The 22,819-nt window shown below is 36.7% G+C and overlaps 2 protein-coding genes across 2 annotated transcripts in view; one reads left to right on the forward strand and one right to left on the reverse strand.

Annotated features, from left to right (window-relative positions):
* Positions 1–22,819, forward strand: part of IFT46 (intraflagellar transport 46) — a 65,867-nt gene that overhangs the window by 28,243 nt on the left and 14,805 nt on the right. The window lies entirely within an intron of this gene.
* LOC142981342 (cell growth regulator with RING finger domain protein 1-like) overlaps positions 1–22,819 on the reverse strand; it is a 57,585-nt gene that overhangs the window by 18,633 nt on the left and 16,133 nt on the right. The window lies entirely within an intron of this gene.

A 22,819-nucleotide genomic window follows, 5' to 3' on the forward strand; every position in this document is an offset into this window, starting at 1 on the left:
AATCAATAACACTCTTATATTATACATAGTATGAAAATCTTATTAAATGACAACGCCGGGAATAGACGCTATGTAAAGACATGCGCAAACCATATTGGTGATGTCTTTCACAAAGGTTATGTGCCTTGTACTCGAAACCGGAGGTCCTCTATGATCAAATGATTCGATTTGAATATAGCAAGTGTCGCCCTTTGATCATTGACATTGTTCCCAATGTACGAAGGTTAGGTATATCCATATTGTACGCGATTACTTTGTTTGTACTCGTAATTACACGTAAAAACAACCTTTCGACCTATTGTGATTTGAATTTTAAATATACACTCATAAATCTATACTAATATTATAAAGTTGAAGAGTTTGTTTGTTTGTTTGTTTGTTTGTTTGTTTGTTTGTTTGAACGCGCCAATCTCAGGAACTACTGGTCCGATTTGAAAAAATCTTTCAGTGTCAGATAGTCCATTTATCGAGGAAGGCTATAGGCTATATATCATCACGCTACGACCAATAGGAGCAGAGTACCAGTAAAAAAATGTTACAAAAACAGGGAAAATTTTGACCCATTCTATCTTATGTGACGCAAGCGAAGTTGCGCGGGTCAGCTAGTAATCCATAACAATACATGGTACATGAATAAACATGTCATATTTTCCTTGCTAGCATGTTTAGAATGCAAATGAGTAAAAAATCTAATCATAAAGCCTTGCTTCCTTATTATTTCAATAACAATATATTTATGACTATGATAATTAGTAAATAATTATAATTTATATTCCACAAGTATGATGTGTTAAATGAATTGATAAATCAATGCCAATTTCTTTACCAAATCACGCCAAGTGATTAAGCTGGTGTTTTCACAACTGATCGCCTGCCTGACGTCATCGCTCCTTGCGAATTCTACGTTTTTGCCAGTCTACTAACTAACATGCGTGCCAAACTGGAAAATCAAGAGAGAGGCCTTTGCTCAGCAGTAGGACACAGAAACAGGCTGAATAAAGAAAACTTAGGATAAGTATAGATTTAACGCATTCCTACTATAGATTTTTCTAGTTATTTCAATAAATATTCCAGCGATAACAGAAACACTGGCCTTTTAAGTATCGGAAGGAGATTTAACAATTTCCCGTGCAATGTAAACAGCTATTGTAATGCGATATTGATTTTATTGCCTCATTGTTTGCGCTCGAGGAAGAAGTGCCGTGAAATGGTATCGTTTCAGTTCCTTGTTTAAACAAGCCTGAGGATATAGTAAATCTATAAATCCATACTAATATTATAAATGCGAAAGTAACTCTGTCTGTCTGTCTGCTTCTCAATCACGCCTAAACTACTGAACCAATTTGCACGAAATTTGATATGGAGATATTTTGATACCCCAGAAAGGACAGGCTATATATCATCACGCTACGACCAAAAGGAGCAGAGTAACAGTAATTAATGTTACAAAAACGGGGAAAAATTTCACCCATTCTCTCTTATTGGACGCAAGCGAAGTTGCGCGGGTCAGCTAGTCGTTAATAAATCATAGTACCCTTTAAGGGTTTTTTAGCTAAAAATTTAGTCTATGTATGATCCCAGGTCTTCAACAGTCTTCGCGCTAAAATATTATAACATACGATGAACGATGTTGATATAAATGTTACTTTAGCGAACTAAACATCTGTTTTGTTTTTATCTCAAGTTAAGAAAGCAAACCGTTACATTGCGAGAAACTTTACAAGCTATGGAATCATTCATATAAAGCATATAATACGAAAAATTGCAATTAATTGAAGGCACTTAGCATAAAGTAAGACTTTCAGTGAATATAGTTAATCATTCTCTTAAATAGGATGAGTAAGAGTATATTAAAGAAACATGATAAGGGACAAGCTTAATAAACTCGAATTAGCTCTTTCCTGCTCAAGTCTATGTTTTTATTGTGTATTATTTTACGGAAGCAGATGGGTGCTTCACAGGGCAGTGATCTCGGCCCTGTCGTGTCACAGGGAACTATTCTGTTTTCTCTCATAAAACAATATGCTTTAGTCAACAGTTTAACCTGACCATGAATACTATGTTAACAATAGATTTAAGTACATTATAATTAACACAAATTTAAAGTTCTTTTCTACGCATATGAGTAGTTTTCCTCTATCAACGCAAAAAATATTTAATATTTTTTACCACTTTACATTTCCATAATGCGCAAGCGTTGATAAATTACCAAAAGTTGGCATATAATTAATATAAGATGTATTATTATAAAAAATATTTTTATAAGAAATGTTAATTTAAAATTCGCTTCGAAGGTGAAGGCGAACATAATGAGGCAATAGAGAGTTGCGTAATTTGAGATGTTTTTAATAACTTATAGTTAAGTTAAGAAATTAATGTGATATTTTTATTGGAAACTTGGTTTTCTTGCCTGTTTTTACTATTTTCCTCAAAATTATCACCAATTACTATTACAAAATGAATAACCAAAACAACTTTTGAAAAGACTAAACCAAATTAGATAATTCTTATTTGACAAGTTTATAACTGCCGGGACAAAATGTGTATGGGACAATCAAAAGAAACCATGAGAATGAAATCAAAGGGCAAAATTTTACCTACCCGGACGAACTCGGGCCAGTCCACAAAAATAAATGTAAGAAATACTACAGAGAAAATCGAGTTAAAACAATTAAAACATGTCATTCGAATAATTTAGTATAGTATTCTAGTTTCTATTCAAGAGGTCTTTGCCTTTTCATGTAGGTACTTGTCTATTGTTTCATTGGGTGTCTGACCTCACACTTTGTATTCAATTGGGACAATAGTCTAAAATTAGACGGGGTTACAAGTGAAAAAGTAAACTTTGGTATTGGATACCGGTTCTAAGGAAGGGAAGGCAGTCGATTTAGAAACGATTGATTCAAATTCTAAAAGTATTTTAACTAACCATTTTTATTTTTTTGTACATACATAATATCACTCCTGTTTTACCATTAAGAATGTTAGTGTCCTGTAATAGGAGACGATCCTATTGCTATATACAGAGCACGTTACCAAACTCCGTCCTACTTGCAAATAATCTAAAATCAATAAAAAAAGACAATATTCAAATTTTAATATCAAAAAAAAAATATCATTTTTTTATATTCATTGGAAGATAAAGCTCTGCCCGACCTGGGCATAGAACCCGGGACCTCATGATTAGCATTCACACTACCAACATCGCCACAGAGGCCGCCCTCGTCATGCTCGAGGCTGTGGTATATCATATCTAGCTTTAATTATCGTGCAAAAAAGGAAAAAATATATATCACACGCAATATGCCCGCAATAAAATTAAATTAGGCACCGTCTACGCATAAAAACAAGACTTCTTTATTTTAATCTCCAATTAATTGTGTACGCAAATAGATTAGGTATAAGCGTGCGCGTGCGCATCTCTTTGTTTTGCGATCACACTTAACGTGCTATGGCACAGAGCAGATGTTACAGTAAATTAACTCTGTATTCAAACTAGTTGACAATAAAAAAAAGTTTTTTTTTACTCCATGAACTGAGATTGCTAGGTCTCCTCCCGAACAAAGGAGGGGTTAAGCCTTGAGTATACCACGCTGGACAAGTGCGGGTTGGGGACTTTGCATCCCTCAAGAAAAGCGTTAACAAATTTTAAGACGCAAGGTTTTATCATAGGTTTTTTTAATTTATAATGTCACGCCTGTTATACGCGAAAATGTAAGCTAAAACCTGCCAATCACAAGATAGTCCCGTATCATAGACGAAATCTTATTAATTAGACGTATTAAATGTTGCCGACCGATATGTACATGCATGGGAGGGGTCTGGGACCTACAAAAAATCTCCCATGCCCCCCCTACTTGCACTTCGCCTCGTTGAGGGTCTGCAAAAAGTCTATAACTCTTCACAAATTTCCATCATTGGTAACAACTTTGATAACTAAGCTTGCTACTAATTTTTAAATGAACCTACTGTGTTATATCTACACTATGTGCGGTGACATTGAATGTTCTCCTCTTTTGACACGCGCTTGCGCAACAGCTGTTTGTTATCCACTAATGATGATATTTCGCGAATATTATCTTTTATAGTCCAACAACTTTGTATTGAGCTTTGTATGCAAGGTTCAGGTATCAAAAGTACAGAATTGTTTGGCGCGTCCATACCCCGTTGCGCTCACCGTTCGGTAAACGATCTGTAGGCTAGGCAAACGTTGGCGCGGTCATTCCATAGATGGGTGACCGCATAATGGTATTTGAACTGGGTGTCTCCGTGCTTCGGAGGCCACGTAAAAAGTCCCGGCTATTTTCAGTTAAGATAACAATCGTTAAGCCAGATCTAAGGCCTTCGGGCGGCTTGAACAACTTTGATACTAGGTTGACCACTAACCATACGATGAGAGAGAGAGACAGAATTTACGGCAACAATGACTCGTAGACTTATGCAGCTAACGGTGGCCTGTTTGATATAATTACTTTATTTTGAAAATAGACAGAATTGTTAATTATTATTTAAATAAACTGCAAGCTGAAGCTCTCTACTAAGTTGTCGGACCATACGGCTCGGATCATACTAACATACTAAGGATATGTTCTGAATTCATTTTCTGCTACGATGAGTATATACGTGGTCTAAAATAATTAAACTTTTTATTTTAAATAATTTAAATATACCAAAATGTTAAAGTTCTTGAAGGTTAATAAATAATTTTAGTTAATTAAGCCAGTTTTAGTCGATCTCGCACGTGAAACATTTTTTTATCGGGCATAATAGTTTTTAGCAGTGATGACGCAAGTGGTCGCAGGTTTGAACCCGAGGCAACAATGACTTTTCGAAGTTATGTGTGTATTAGAAATAATTTATTATCACTTGCTCCAACGGTGAAGGAAAACATCGTGAGAAAACCTTGCATGCGTAAAAATTTGTTTAATACATTTATTGAAGGCATGCAAAGTCCCCAACCCGCACTTGGCCAGCGTGGTGAACTCAACGCCTAACCCCTCCCCTTGTTTGGGAGGAGATCCTTGCCCTGCAGTGGGACAGGAATGGGTTAAAAAAAATAGTTTATTATGTTCAGCGCTACATAACAGTTTTTATTAATAAGTAAAGAAGTTGACAGGGATCGTAGCATTAGCGTTGTTTGCTCTGTGCCAACCCTTACAAAAAAAAGGCGTGGTTGCATGTATGTATGATCCAAACAATATACTTGTGTAGTGTTATAACTTATTTGATTGTTCCGCTAACTACAGTTGTTTGTTAACTGTCAAGTACACAATTGAACCCAAAAGTTACGACTTAAGGGCCAACAGAGAAGAGAATAACAAAGGGATTGTGCATAACAAACTTATAAAGCACTAGCTTTCCGCCCGCGGCTTTGCCCGCGTGGAATTTCAACCCCATCGGGGAAGAATTTCTTAAAATACTTTCTTAGTGCTCCTCTACACTTACTAAGAAATCTACATGCGAAATTTCAACTTTCTTCGTTGAGTCGTTTCGGCTGTGCGTTGTCAAGTCAGTCAACTATCTGATAGATATTTAGAACTGGTGGAACAGGACTTTACGGTTAAAAGAAAGAAAAAAGAAAGAAGAAAGTTTATTTAGTCCTCTTCCTCTTATCGTATGGTTAGTGGTCAACCTAGTGTCAAAGTTGTTCAAGCCGCCCGAAGGCCTTTGACGTGGTTTAACGACTGTTATCTTAATCGACAACAACCGGGACCGACTTTTAACGTGCTCTCCGAAGCACGGAGACGCCCAATTCAAATACCACTATGCGGTCACCCATCTATGGAATGACCGCGCCAACGGTTGCTTCACCCACAGATCGTTTACCGACCGGTGAGCGCAACTGGCTATGGGCGCCTCAATATTTAGTAAAACCAGCAAAGAGACACACACAAGAAAGATACATAGTACAACACGATATAAAATGGTTGAGGATGTGTCCCACGGCTGTACCAAATAGGTACCCAGATCAGCTTAATGTCAAGCACAATAAGTTCTTGACACTGGTTTTCATGATAGTTACTTTAACTAGGAGATAGGTTATCTTGAACTTGACGCAATATAGTTGTACTAGTGCGAAACGTCTTTATCTAGTACTTTGGCGCTAGTTCAAAACAATTGACGACAAAAACAACAATATTTTGAATGGTCTGTGTTGTTAAAAATAATATAATCAACTTCTATTTTAAGAACATTCGCCAGAAAGTTCGTATTTTGGCTCAAAAACTGTAATCACTATGCTTTAATTACTTTTGAAAGACAACTAACGGATTAGTAAACAATTTGATTATAATACAGAACTGGTAATATTCTCAGGCATGTTCATTTTCGGCAGGGGTAAAGAAAATGATTCTCCGGCCTCAAGCATGCCGAAGCCATTTCTAATTCAAATTATTTATTCATTTTGGTCAAACACAGATACCTACTTATGATTTTAAAAAAAGTAGATAAATTTTCCGCCAGTTTGGAGGGCAGGACCAATTAAAACCGCGCCTATGGTTGCTCAACAACCTACAGGTGATAAGGCTCAAAATGTAATAAATATATAGAAAGATAGAAGGGCTTTTCAGAGTTAGCAAGAAAATCTCGGACAGTCTTTTGAATCGTCAAAATTTAAAAAAAAAATTCTATCGTTTGCCTAACACCCTGTATATTATAATATAAGAATGAAAGCTAGTTTTGAAGCAAATAAAAGCAAGGATTTGTAAACGTAAGTTGTTCTCAATATCAATATAACCTGTTCATTGCGTTATATTTTGAAGGTCGACGATTGCTTTTATTCCATTTCGGACAAATAAAAATAACTTATATTTTAAGATAAAAATATACTTTCGATAAATATTAAGAATCTGTCGGTTTGCAAAGAAAAAAATATCCAATACGTAGACGCTGATCTTATGATGACTTATTTAATTTCGGACACAATCATTTGAAATAGTTAACGAAAGTTAGGCTAGACTTAATCACGCTAAAACTACCCAACAGATTTTAATGAAATTTTGCACACATTTTGCTTATAATTTCGACTTACATTTTGCCCCAAAATCCTTCCACGCGAAGTCACAGACAGAAGCTCATAATAAGTAAAAGCGACCCAAGTCTCTCACACCATAAACAACATAATTGCTTCTTTACCGAACATCGCAAACCAATAAACAATGCTCATTAATCCTTTATAAAGCAAAATAAATACGACCGAAGTTGCATTAATATGTTTTTTTTTTGCAATCCTTTCTTAATGGCATCTCATTCGGTTCAAGGATCATTGAGTGAACGAAATGCGATCTACATGACATTCGCACGTGACCGAACTTGCATCGATGTTATTTGCATGTTCTTGAAGGTCGGTATGTGGTACAATCTTTCTCTTGGTTTTAGGGTTCCGTATGCAAAGGCTAAAAACGCGACTTTATGACCTACTAAGACGCTTCGATGCCCAACGTTTGTTCCTCTGCCTATTTAGGCTGTATGTTACGAACCGTATTAGCTAAATAGTTGAAATTTACACATATATATTTCCGTTGTCGCTATAACAACAAAATACCGCTGTAGCAACATTTATTTGCCGTTTTTCATAGATTTTGAAAGACGGCAAGGTTGCTAAGTCCTTTTGGGATATTTGTCTCAGGGACACAGAACACGTCTAATAACTTTGTGTGCCTAAAGTATAAAAAAATAGCAACAAGCCTCTGCGAGCAGTTTATCTAGATAAATAAATCGTAGAGCAGACGTAGCCATGGGTTACAAGCTAGTCAACAGATATGAACTGGGCATCAAATGAAAGCCACGCCCTCGTTTCAAAGACTCGACAAGTAACGTCGCTCCAAGCGCTGTTTCTACACAAAATATGTTTATTTCAAAATGTAACATTCAGAATAAAATTAAAGCAAATTTACATTTAAATGATGTCTGTCTTCGAATGTCTATTATTTTGTTACTAGCTGTACCGTGCGGTTCCGCCCGTGTTGGAAATAATCTCCAATTTAAGTTGCGTGTCCATTGCATCGGAATCGGAGCGTAAGGATCTGTCACATTGTATTCATTTCTATGGCGCCGCAAGATCGATCTAGTGGACGCAGTACAAAAAAAAAAACTAAGGATCAAATCCGGTCCGCACGTTCCGATTACAACGCAGTCGACGTACAGCTGTAACTACCTGTATTATGGGTCGAATTTATCAAAATATATACAAATGTCCTTCTTCAGGTCATGAACTATCACCCAGTCGGATAAATTCAAATCGGTTCTCTCGTAATAGAAGTACAAACCAACATACACGCTTTCACATTAATATAAGTAGGGATTTTCAAAGCGCTTTAATTTCCTTATACAAAAATTGATTACAAACATTCGTTGTCTCTTCAAATTATGTTCAAAGTTAATTTGTTTTATTATGACGTGTTTCGAGGAAAACTGGAATTAATTCCCTTTGAAGCACGTGTTGAACATGATTCGAACATCTCTTATTTAAGACGCTTGAATTCATAAATAAAGGCACAAAGGTAATTGAGATAATAAATAATTACTGTTATGTTTTGCTTGAGGGAGTAGAGACTCTTGCTTTTTCCCGCGACTCTGTGCATTATGAAAAAAATCGCGAGTATAGTGTCTCATGTGTTCAATCCAGGTAACAAACTATTAATGCAGAATTTTAACATGGAATATTAAGTGAATTTACTAGTACAAGTGTGTATTTTCATCTATCGTTTCTCATAAAAAACGGCTGGACTAATTTTAATACAATGAAAGAGTTACAAATTATACTTCGAGGAGGAACAAAGGCAACTTTTTCAGTTGGCCGAAGCATAAGATTAAATATAAAGACGTAAGTTTTAAACGGCTGAAAAGATTTAGATAAAACTAAGCTACGTCTTGGCTATTCCAGGAAAATGTATATATTTAGGTCTACATGGTCGCAGCTGCAAAAATAAGTAAAGAAATAAGACTGCCACGAATGAATGACTCATACAATAAAAGGTCTCAGTTCTGAGAGCTCCGAGTCAACGACTTGAGCCTTGATTCAAACAACGAGCGTGGGAGGATCACGGAAGATGGTTCGAGGGTTTATATCTGATATTTCCTCATTTTAAATGTAAATATTAACTTTAAATGAACATATAGTTCAGAAAAAGGCACATCTTACATTACATAGCCGGTAGACATGTGCCCTTTTAGAAATGTATAACACTTTAACTTGATTTTGGTCTTCAAAGTTATGCCGTTATATAAATCAAACGTTGGTTCATTCTTTCATTTGAGTCACCACGCCGCTACCATTGCATCGCGAAATGCATCCCACGCGGGACCATATTTCTGCGATCCTCAAATAATTGTTTTGGGTCTGGTTGTACTTTGTGTCCGTTGTTTGTACGTTTGTAAAAGTCCCCGCGACACAAGAGCAATTCATAGAGCAGGAGTTGTCAAAAAAAAATATACTGACGGTCCGTGTGACATTAAAACCAGCTTCAGACAGGTATACAGGCGGTTATTCATCGCTGGACATTCTTTACCAGTTGAATACGCAAAAAGCAGCTTTCTTTGTCTGTCAATACAATAAATACAAAGACAGTGGTGACCTCTAAGTGGTTTGTTTACGGAAACTCCAAGGCAACTTTCACATCAGGATTGTATAAACCATTTTCTAGAGCTCCATAATAACATGGATGTCAGAGCAGGAAATTAAATAAGCTTATAATTTTGTATTATAAGTAAATTGCACAAGTGAATGCTGTGATCAGCTGCTGCAGTAGCAGTTAAGACGTGTTTTAATAGACAAACGGCGTTTGTTGCATTGCATAGAGTTTGTCAAACGCTATGCAATGCAACCCAATCAAACAGACGCGACTATCGCGATCGAGATAATGGCATACGTTTATATTTTTTTAGCCCTTGCGTTTTTTCAAATTACGTAAAGGATTATTTTATTTACTAGCTGACCCGCGCAACTTCGCTTGCGTCACGTAAGAGAGAATGGGTCATAATTTTCCCCGTTTTTGTAACATTTTTCGTTAGGTACTACACCGCTCCTAATGGTTGTAGCGTGATGATATATAGCCTATAGCCTTCCTCGATAAATGGGCTATCTAACAGTGAAAGAATTTTTTAAATCAGACCAGTTCCTGAGATTAGCGCGTTCAAACAAACAAACAAACAAACACTCTTCAGCTTTATAATACTATACTTATATTATTATAAATGCGAGAGTAACTCTGTCTATCTGTCTGTCTGTTACTCAATCACGCCTAAACTACTAAACCAATTTGCACGAAATTTGGTATAGAGATATTTTGATACCCGAGAAAGGACATAGGTTTCTTTTTACCCCGGGGAAAATGACGCATTCCCATGGGGAAATTCAGGTGGCGGACGAAGTCGAGGGTAAAAGCCAGTAATCTATATACGTAAATCGTGCATGCCAAGGCTCTCTAAGCTGTTGAACTATTACTCTCACATTTAGCTACATCTCAGGTACATTTCCGTTTATATCCATGAAACTTACACTGACATATATCCCGGATGCGGTCGTCATATAAACAGGAGTAAACACGTACTGCGTTTAAACGCTCCCATGCACTCTGTGCTCCGTTTATTTACATTACAACACAAATATTTAGCACATGATACGAATTACGATTACATTAATAACTGCGTAAGTACATCGGCACATGTTCGGCGTAGTAACGCGTTATAGAATACTAGCTGACCCGCGCAACTTCGCTTGCGTCCAATAAGAGAGAATGAGTGAAATTTTTCTCCGTTTTTGTAACATTAATTACTGGTACTCTGCTCCTTTTGGTCGTAGCGTGATGATTATAGCCTATGTCCTTTCTCGGGTATCAAAATATCTCCATACCAAATTTCATGCAAATTGGTTCAGTAGTTTAGGCGTGATTGAGTAGCAGACAGACAGACAGACAGACAGACAGTTACTTTCGCATTTATAATATTAGTATGGATATGGATGTATTTAGATGTGAATCGTACATAACTATGTACGTAAAAGTAATGAATTAGTAGGCGAAATTAATAAATGATACATATACAATCATTATTAAACATATCTATAACGTCAGTTGCTACGATCCTTACAAACTTTTCTTGATACATTTACATCTATACATCTTGTCATACAGGATCGCCGGAATTAATTATATTCATTAATCATTACGGTAGCAAATGCATATAACCTGCTATGCAAATGTCAGGTTGGGGACTTTCCATTTTAAACCATTACTAACCTACATCCTAAGTCACCAAAACGCTGGCCAAGTGCATGTTGGGATAAAGCATGCATTTAAAACAGTTTTTACCGATCTTTTGGGTAGTTTCAACACGATATTTGCCGTTAGAACAATTGATATTTTTTTCTAATAAAGACAAATTCAAAAAGTCATTAGTGTGTTGCCTTTCCATTAGTAAAAAATAATTCATGATGGTAAAATAACTGTTTTTGCAGAGAACAGTGTTTTAAGTACAATATAACAAAGACAAACAGTCACTAAACATCTGTAAAAACGGTAAAGTTTATATGTGTACACAAATCTCAGAAATTACTGTACCGTTTTTTTTTAGCTAATGATCATTAAGTAATTATAACATGATGACATATTTTACGAGCGTGTTGATTGTGGGCTCACGTATTTAATTCTGATGTAATTCCTTATCTGATAAGACAAGTGATAATTATTATTTAATTGTTTCATAACAAACGTAGTACAAGTGGTCGGGTTTTCTTCAATAACTACCGCTGATGTTTTTTAAAACATTATTAATGGGAAATATTAAGACATTAATTATCGTTAATGGGTTTCAATGGCACCGGGTTTTGTCATAAAATGTGCGAAGCAATGACGTCACGAGACATTTCAACCGTTATATACCGTCGTCTTTTAATTTAAAATAAAAAGTTCGTGTCCTATATTCATGAAGACCGAAAAAAAATACAATATCCCTATTCCGAACGTTAAAACAATCCTATAAGAATAATTAACATTGTTTCAATGATAGTTCCTGTAAATAATTAATGTCAGGCACATTTATATAGATATATTTCGTTAACCTAGCAACAATTTGCATGTTATTTTAAGACAGAATGCACAAACTTCGAATGTTTCATCTCATGAAAGTACCTACCTAACAAAGCAAAAAAACGTATTCTATAATAACTAAACTGCACTTGCTTGAATTGGAAAACCCTACATAGATTTTGGAAACTGGTCCACTCAATATCGAAGACACCCAACACATGAACACTGTCCAAACAGCCATGGTGTGACATTGACCCAGAGAAGGTCAAGGGCGACTTGACCACGGACGCGTGAACACGGCCATCACACCGACACGGTACAGACCGCTCGTTGCGACACTACTTGCTACTTTCAGAATCGAGAGGAGTGATATTTAGAATGCGTTCGTGTATTAATGTTGATGTATTTATTTGAGATTGGTGTCTTTCCTTTTACATATGTACTGGTATAGTATATAAAAGAGTCGCTTCCCGCTGTCCGTCCCTACATTTTTAAACCGGCCGAAGCCGGGGCTAGTGTATTATTGTGTTAATTTATAAATGCAGTATTATTTGTTATTTTGCTGTATTAAAATTAAAAACATTTTAAGATGACTCACACAAAACTTAAGCAAAAACCTGATATTACTTTTGTCATAAAACCAAAAGATAATAAAGATAAAAATATAAAACTTCACCTCACATTACCACAAAGCCAAAATTAACATAAAAATAACTTCGAAACACGAGTAAAATTCAAAAAAACTTAACAAAACGACACATTTAACCAAAACCCTTTTAAAAGAAACAAAACACGAATACATTAACTAATTTGTTCAGACGGATAGAGGACAAAGAAGTATATTAACAAGTCAAATTGACACTGGAAGGTGCAGCCCGTGACCTGAACAGTTCAACGAACTGTCGTTTTACAGACGGGGAGCCAATCTTCTTGAAGGTAGGTCTACTTTTTCACAAGTCGAGCACAAATTCGTATAGAGAGAACCGACTTGCTAGCTTCGAGAAAGCGTGCCTCTAAGAAGTGGTTGGCTCCTCTAGTCTTAAACTCTTATTCATAAAAATATATGAAGTTATAAAAGGCTTATAAAGTGTTTTGTTTCTTTCACTCCCTAGCGAAACGAAGAAGAGAAAGTGGGCCAATTACACGCAGGGGACGTACAGCGCTCTGCGTATACAGTATAATAATGCGTTCAGGGTGTTGATGGGGCTGCCGCGCTACTGTAGCGCGAGTGGCATGTTCGCGGAGGCGCACGTGGACGGCTTCCATGCGATCATACGCAAGCGCTGTGCCTCGATGCTAGCCCGGGTGCGCAGCAGCCCCAGCACCATGCTGACGACGTGTGCCGGCCGCTGGGACTCGGTACTGTTGGCACACTGGATAGGCCTCCACACGAGAGCAAGCGCCTGACTTATGTGTACTTGTATTTGTATTTTTACTAACATTAGACTAAGAACATTGTTACTAACAAGAATATGGACAAAGTCTAAAATAAATGTTATTATTATTATTTTTGTATATATTTATTATTCTCGGTTGCCCGGTTTGACTGACGGCACGGGCCTAAGCCAAGTGTTCGTCAGTAGAATTTTTATTTTGGGGTATAACTTGTGATTGTAGTGTAGTAGTTTGTGTGTGCGTGTGCGAGAGAATGTTCGTGTGTGTATTGTGTGTTAAATGTTGATGAGTATTGTCTGTTTCCACTTGTAAGAACTTTCTTACAATTCTGCACGTGTTTAAAATCACGGCTTTTTGCAGTAAATGATAGGTGCTTTCTGGGAGGTTTAGTGTTTTGAGGGATTGTTTCAGCTGTTGCGGTATAACACCTGTTGTGGAGAGTACAATCGGCACTATGGTCACCTTTTTTAGGTGCCAGAGTCGTGTAATTTCCTCTCTAAGTTCTGTATATTTGGACAGTTTCTCAGCTATTGTGGTTTGCAAATTATGTGTGTTTGGTATGGCAATATCTATTAAGTATCCGGTTTGAGTTGTTTTATTTATTATTGTTATGTCTGGTCTGTTGAAATGGATGGTACGATCTGTGAGGATGGCACGGTCAAAATATAATTTAGTTGCATGATTTTCCAACACAGTTTCGGGGCTGTATTTGTAGTATGGTGCGATAGAATTGATAAGGTTATGTTTGTATGCTAATTTTTGGTGTATGATGTTTGCAACTTGGTCGTGTCGATGTTTATAATCCGTTTGGGCTATTGATTTGCACGCGCCGGTTATGTGTTGGATGGTTTCTGGGAGACTGTTACACTTACGACAAGTATCATTTGTTAGGTTCTTTATGATATATCTTCTATAATTTCTGGTTTCTATTACCTGATCTTGAATGGCGATCATGAACCCTTCAGTCTCCGGAAAGAGTTCGCCTCGATTCAGCCATGCGTTCGACGCCTCTTTGTCGACATTTGGTTGGCATAAATCTTGGCGATGTCTTCCGTGCAGAGACTTCTGGGTCCATTCGGCGAGTTTAGTTTTGTCATCTGTTAGCTTTTCATTCTTTTGTACTGTGGTGTCTTTGAGGTTCAGGGGTGTTAACTGCTGGTCGTTTAATGATATTAATTTGTGAAGGTTAGAGGTTTCGGACTTACTAAAAAAGTATTGTCTAAGTGTAGTGATCTGTCGATTGTGCAAGTTGGTTATGTCGATGATGCCACGGCCTCCCTCTTTTCTGGCTAAGGTTAGTCGTTGTAGGCAAGATCTAGGGTGATTTTTTCGGAACTTTGTCATTGTGGTGTTGATTTTTCGCTGTAAGTTTTTCAGTTCTGTTTTGGTCCAGTTGATTATGCCGAAAGAATATGTCAATACAGGTATCGCAAAGGTGTTGATAGCCTTGATTGTGTTACGTGAATAAAGTTGTGTTTTAAGAATAGTGTTTAACCTGTGCTGAAATTGTTGTGTTAATTTGTGCTTAGTGTCTTTGTAGTGTATAAGTTTTGATTGAATGTAACCTAAATATTTATATGAATCTCCTTCGTCTAACGACTCTATACTGTCTCCTGAATCTAAGATGTACTGGTGTTGATAGTTGTGTCCTGCCACTATTGAGTTTACTTTACATTTATCGATGCCAAATTCCATTTTAACATCGTTTGTGAATTCTTCGGTGAGACTTGCTAGTTCTTCAAGCTGATTTTCACTTCGGGCGTATAACTTGATATCATCCATATATAGAAGATGATTCAGGACGTTACGTTCAATGTCAGTATGTTCGTCAGCCCCTATGGATTTAAGAGCATAGCCCATCGTTGTTGAATTAAGAATGCTGGACAAGGGGTTAAGGGCCAGGCAAAACCACAACGGGCTTAATGCGTCACCTTGGAATATGCCTCTTTGTATTTGGATCGGATAAGTCTCTATGATTTCATCTGGCGACGTGAGTCTTAGAATTGTGGTCCAGTTTATCATAGTGGTTTTAAGGAAGTTAACTATTGTTGGGTGAATTTTGTACATATTTAACACTTCGATTAGCCAGGAGTGGGGAACTGAGTCATACGCTTTTTTGTAGTCAATGTACATTGTAAAAAGATCTGATTTAGTTTTCTGAACCTGTCTTAGAATAACTGAGTCAATAATCAACTGCTCCTTACAACCCTGGCTAAATTTTCTGCACCCTTTTTGCTGTTCTGCTAAGATGTTATTATCGTCAATGTGTTGGTATATGAGTTCAGATAGGCAAGCTGTAATTATTTTATATAATGTCTGCAGACAAGTTATGGGCCGATATTTAACAGGATTAGTTAGGTCATTCGGATCTTTGGGTATCATAAATGTTTTGCCTGATGTTAAATAAGTTGGTAATGAATTAGGGTTGAAGATAAAATTATTGATATGATTGTGTAAATAACCGTGAATAGAAGAAAATTTTTTGTACCAGTAGCTATGGATGTAATCTGACCCTGGGGCTTTCCAATTGTGTAAATGTCTGAGTACTTTATGGAATGTGTCAACCGGAATGTGTTCAAAATCCATTGTTTGTAAGTGCGTAGAGTTGTGATCTTTTTCCGCTCGTATCCATTCTGCTTGAGTGTTATGTTGAACTGGGTTCTGCCAAATACTTGCCCAGAAATTTGTTAGAGCGTCTTGGTCAGGGGTAGCGGTGTGTTGGTTGTTTGTGTCATTTTCTTGTAAATTACTTGAATGTTGTTTAATTGTGCGGTAAAATAGTTTTTCATTATGAGCAAATTGGGTATTCTGTTTTTTCCTTAAGTCGCATGCTTTATACCTTTTGAGTCGGCCTGATATTACCGCAAGTTTTTGTTTGAGAGTGTCTAGTGTGTGTGTAGCTTGTGTGTTTGGTTCTTCGTGGATTGTGTGGATTTTATATATGTCTGTAATGTGTTTCACCTGTCTAACTATAAACCTACTTCTATTTCCATTTATAAATTGAGTCAGTCTACCTATTTCTATCCTGAGTTTTTCTAGCCTTTTTTCCATTCGTCTTTGCCAGTTCGGTTTATATTCTTTTCTAGAACTTCGTTGGCTCTCCCCTTGTTGGAGTGTTATTTTTGATCCATTTACTTTTGCCGCGGTCCAAGCCGCGCTGTATATAATAGTCTGTAAAGTAGAAAAGTCTGTATTCGTGTTGGTGTTTTCAGGTAGGATAACTTTGTCTATGTAATCTACTATTTCTGCAAAAGATTTTGATGATTTTTGTTTAGGGATGTAAGTTCTTTTAGTTGGGTCTGTGTTGGTATAAAACTCGAGAGCCTCTAAAAATATTGTGTCTATTGTTTCATTTCTCTGGGTATTAGTATGAGTATCTGAGTTAACTAGGGGTTCTGTATATGTTTCTACTAGTTGTGGTGAGTGTATGGTTAATTGATCCTCGTCTATGAGGTTATTTTGAATGTTATAGGGCAATTCGTTTAAATTTGAAAAGTTAATATTGAAATCGTTTTTGTTTGTTACACTAATTAAATTACTTTCGTTCTTTTGACTACATTCGTTCTTGTTAATATTGTTAATTCTTAGCTCTTTTGCTACATCTTGTTTAATTATGTCTAATCTGTTAATTGGTATATATTTATTATTGATAATTGCTCGTCTCTGGTCAGCTATTCTTTGTTCACTGAGGTGAGCCAGTGACGGAAATTGATTAATAAATTCGTTGTGTAGAAGTTTCCTGTATGCTGTTTCGTTGGTTCCTAAATTAGTAATGCGGTAGTATGTGCGTATGATCGCCTCATTTTGTTCATTAGTCCACCTCATTCGAGATTGGTTTGAATTGGTGGGGTTTTGTGTTTGTGATATGGAGAGTTGTGTTGGTGTGAGGTGATGGGATGTTATCTTTTGTTGCTTGTGGATGTTACTGTGCAATTGTTGTAGCTCTAGTTCCACTTCATTGTAAATCCGGTCTATTATATCTTGTGGTAGTAGTTTATTTCGGACTATTGCTCTGCGTTGGTCCCCTACTCTTTGCCGACTGGCTTGCATGTCAGGAAATTTTTCAGTGAATTTGAGGTGTAGTGGTTCTAGGTAAGTTTTTGTATCAGTGTCGAGTGCGGTTAGTTGGAGGTAAGTGCGCAGTATGAACTGATTCATTTCTGGTGTCCATCGTCTGCGCGTTATTGGTAGGCCCGAGGTGGGTGCAAGTTCACTGTCAGGAATGACATCCTGCACAACATTATCGGGCGAGCTACTGGTGGACAAGGTAGGTGTTCTTCTTGTCATGTACGAGGGGCGAGTCGAAGGGATGGAAGAAAATAAAGAAGTCTCATCGCCTGAGTCATCGGCTGTCACTTCTACGCCGGAAGCCCGCCTGTTCAGCCCCCGACGATCGGCTGTCGTAGATTTATCGGTGGGAGCCCGCCTGCTCAACTCCTGACCGCCAATGGTTCCCATGCTGTGACACCCAGCACTGGCTCCAGATGTGCCCCGGCGACCCCCGGGAAGCGACCGTAAATTATAAACTTTCTTGCTCATTCTCCATGAAGGGTTTACCTTAAGCCTTGTTAGCCGCATAGGTTTCAATAGTATGATTATTATTATAGTAGCTTTTTACCTAAAATAGGTTTATAGTATATAAAATGTGTTTATGAATAAGAGGGTTAATATTTATCGCCGAAATGACAGTTAACTGAAACGCAATTGGCCATAGTTAAACGGAAAGGATCCAACCCACACTATTAAAACACTCCTTGAAGTTAAAATTTTAATATCAAGAAAACAATCCAAGTAAAATTCAAACCCACCATGAAGTTATAGTCCTGAGTTAGTCCCCAAAGTTGAAGTGGAGAATCAATGACGGAATACGATCTGAACTTTAAAGTTAAATATCTCGAAACTACGTCTGTGTGGGTTGGATCGTTTCCGTTTAACTATGGACAATTGGCTTAGTGACGTATTTTTGTTAATAAGTTACTTCATAACCTTTTTCTAGGTGAATCAATTTAGATTTTATTTTAATTTTATGCTGGTGGTTCTTTTGTGATCTCATTTGACCAGATAGATTTTGATTCAGATTTGAGGTAAACTTTTTGGGATATTCTTAAAAAGGCGTAATTTTGACGATATTATGGTCAGGTTCTATCCGGTTCGGCATTAATTGGCCTAGCCGGGCGGCGAATAAGTGTAGATGAACCCGATCGAGATTTTGGGACAATTATTTCTATCATGTCCCTTCCCCGCAGAATCGAGTCTGCGAACAGTTTCCTATTTAGTACTGCAGTAATAATCATAACCAGTTGTTGCATTCACGTGCGCGATGTCTCGCAACGCCTCCAGCAGCCGTTGAAACGTGACTGCATATGTTTAACACTGTTATGAGGCAAATAAACCGTTACAATCAATGTTTACACTTTCCATTTCACACGCCACTAAAGGTCGAATATCGCAAGTTCAATTTTCACTTAGATATACTAGACTCATCAGTTTTTACCGTTTTCAATGTCGTTTTAACAAATTATTTACTTAGGACAGAACTTTTAACACTAGCTGACCCGCGCAACTAATTCGTCACATAAGAGAGAATAGGTCATATTTTTCCCCGTTTTTGTAACATTTTTTGCTGGTACTCTGCTCCTATAGGTCGTAAAGTGATGTTATATAGCCTATAGCCTTACTCAATAAATAGGCTATCTAACAGTAAATAAATTTTCAATTGGCACCAGTAGTTCCTGAGATTAGCGCGTTCACACAAACAAACCTTTCAGCTTTATAATATTAGTATAGATTTTATCGTTACTCCGCTTTCTATATATAAGCCATTCAAGAATAGAATATTTCGAAATCAGTAAATGCTTGATCATTTGGCAGAATTATAAAAATAGCTTGTAGTGTACTGATGCTGGACAAAGGCCTCTCCCCTGGACTCCAAGACGCCTTAGCACCTTCCTATCCTGGTCACGCTTCAGGAAACTTATTTACACTACATAGATAGTCAATAAATCACCACCAGCCATATCTGACACACATCCTGAAGCAATATTAGTCGATAATTAGTCTCGTAAACGTGAAAAGTGTAGTTGTAAAATTGTATCCATATTTACATACCATCATTATAAAAGCTAATCCGTCCGTCTGTCTACACGCTTTCAGGGCGAAACCACTAAACTCATTCTGATGAAATATAACATGGAAATAATGAAAGATTCCAAAAACCAGCCTTCTTGCAAAAATCATCCCCCGAGCAGAGAAAATGAGGGGTTTAAGATTCTAAATGCGATGGAATCTCGCAGGTCTACTTCTTTATTCTTAAACGTGGGTGTCCAGACGTGTTTACAATACAGCAATTTATTTTTACAAATTTGGCATTCCGTGTGCAAATCTAGGCTCGCCGCGATTTGCTAATGAACCAATATAAATATGTATTATACCATAATTTAGATGTGAGCAATAAATATCGTAATTTTTGTTGCAAATATTACTACACGTCATATGCGTGGGAGTGGTTTTTAAGTTTATTTGTACATAACAACACAGTATTATGTGTATTCCAAACGGTAGTGAATACTGCCGCTATTTAGTCCATAGAATGAAAATGAAATAATCTGAAGAATATTTGACCGGACTGTGTACATCAAATGGAAACAAGATTGTTTTTGTGTCACTCATTCGTTCGATCCATCCCTCTGACGAAACTGCTTCCAGAAGCAACATCCTGGTATTAGACCGGGGCGAAGTAATATGTCAGATACTGAATGGGTTTCCAGCTAGTGTGGAAGTTTAAAAAAAAGTTGTTGTTTCTTGTTCTCGGGTCTCAAACTATCTTTGTAGAAAATATTAGTGGATCCGTGGTTCAGTCATGAAGACGAGACAGATAGACAGATAGAGTAGAGTAGATAGACTTGCGTATTTATAGTAATATATATTAATAGGGGTTTGTCGATAACTGGACGGTTTTCGATATAAATAGGAAATTGTAAATGTCCTCTGTTCACAATAAATAACATGAATCTTCGAACCAAAAAAAGTAAATATTAAAACAATTGAGAAATCGTTCACCCGTACAACACGTAATAATTGTTTATTAACAAATAATACAACTATTGACAATATAGAATCTGAATAATGTAAATACTTTAAACGTTAAATATTTATTTTATATTTATTTCCTTATATTTTGTAACGTCACGAGCAAAAATATATACAGACTTTATATACGAAAATGTCAATATACTAAATCTAGGTTATAAACTATCTGGGAATCAAATGTCATTAAAATCCATTCAGTCGTTTTTCGTGAAAGAGTAACACTCGTACTCAGCTCCTATTGGTCGTAGCGTGATGATATATAGCCTATAAGCCTTCCTCGATAAATGGGCTATCTAACACTGAAAGATTTTTTCAAATCGGACCAGTAGTTCCTGAGATTAGCGCGTTCAAACAAACAAACAAACAAACAAACTCTTCAGCTTTATAATATTAGTATAGATTAGTATAGATTAGAATGTATTCATTGATAAAAATACTATTGAGATAATGTTGATTTATTTTCCATTCAAAAAGTCAACTCATACAACTTTTACAAGCATACAAACAAAGGACATGACGGTGTTGCTGTTGACTGTACCCATGTACATGACACATACAGTTAAAGTCATTTAAACAATAATAAATCACAGCCTACACTTGACGTTTGTTGGACGTTTTTGTAAGCAATTGTAATTTATTTCTGGTTAAGGATAATTTATCATGAAACTAGCCCTTGTCTGCGACTCAGTCTGCATGGAGTATAGTTATATAGTTTACTAGCTGACCTGCGCAACTTCACCTGCGTCACCTGAGTTTTCCCATGGAAATGTGTCATTTTCTCGGGTAAAAAGTACCCTATGTCCTTTCTCGGGTATCAAAATATCTACATACCATTGAGTAGCAGACAGACAGACAGACAGAGTTACTTTCGCGTTTATAATATTAGTATGGAAGTATGGACTAGCTGACCCGCGCAACTTCGCTTGCGTCACATAAGAGAGAATGGGTCAAATTTTCCTCCGTTTTTGTAACATTTTTTATTGTTACTCTGCTCCTATTGGTCGTAGCGTGATGATATATGGTCTTCTTCGATAAATGACATATCTAACATGCTGAAGGCCGGTATGTTCTCACCCACTCAGTTCAATTACCAATAAGTGGTCACCCATCTATAGTGTCCGCGGTAAGTGCAGCACCTACAGATGGTTTTCGAAACAGTAGGTATAATGAGCGCCTAAAGCAACTAGAATCTCTTTAGTAAACTAGTTTCTGTCTGCGACTTCGTCTGTCTAATAGGATTTCCCGGGGTAAAAGTATTCTGTAGGATAATCCACGCTAAACTATCCGTGCACCAAATATTATCAAAATCGTTACAATCAAACATCTTTCCCAACATTTAGTATATAAGATATATTACTATGATAGTAGGTAAAGCAGTTAATTCTGGCCAAGCCCTGAACCGTGTTATGTACTTAGAATCTATTACATACATAGCCGGTGCATCGTAACATTATCTAAATAGTACATAACGATGCGTGCAAACCCGTTCTCTAACGTTTTATGTGCTCGTTACGTTATAACCTGATAGCGGTTAATGTGTAAGGTATTGCCGTAATTAAAAACTTTGAAAATATCATACTTAGTTGGGAAAAATATTTTTAAATAACATTTTCAAATTCTAAATATTAATTATTACGTAAACTTCGTACAAGGCATTAAATAACGTAACGTATAAAATAGTTCATATACTTATTATTTTTATTAAAATAAAACCACCTTAAAGTACTTAACTGGTACGACCCCTATATGAATGTGAATGAGGCAGTTTTCCCTCCGGTTACGAGAAATATGTATACCTGTCGTTTTTTAAGACATCGCCAATATGATCAGCGTCAGTATGTCTGTTTAGGGTTTTCCTACCCCGGCGTTTGATTTATTTAAAACTAGCTGACACACGCAACTTCGCTTGCGTCACATCTATACTAATATTATAAAGCTGAAGAGTTTGTTTGTTTGTTTCCCCGTTTTTGTAACATTTTTTACTGGTACTCTGCTCCCATTGGTCGTAGCTTGATGATATATAGCCTATAGCCTTCCTCGATAAATTGGCTATCTAACACTGAAAGAATTTTTCAAATCGGACCAGTAGTTCCTGAGATTAGCGCGTTCAAACAAACAAACAAACAAACAAACTCTTCAGCTTTATAATATTAGTATAGATACAGTAAAAAATAACGTGTATTTTTAAAAGTGTTTGTGTGAAACAGGCCACTGTCACCTGCATAAGCTTGCGGATCATTGATGTTCTGTATATTTCTCAGCCAGTTGCGATCCTTGTATCCAAGAGTCTCTACAAAGTTTTTGAACTG

Source organism: Anticarsia gemmatalis, chromosome 19 (assembly GCF_050436995.1).
Source record: "Anticarsia gemmatalis isolate Benzon Research Colony breed Stoneville strain chromosome 19, ilAntGemm2 primary, whole genome shotgun sequence".
NCBI lineage: Eukaryota > Metazoa > Arthropoda > Insecta > Lepidoptera > Erebidae > Anticarsia > Anticarsia gemmatalis.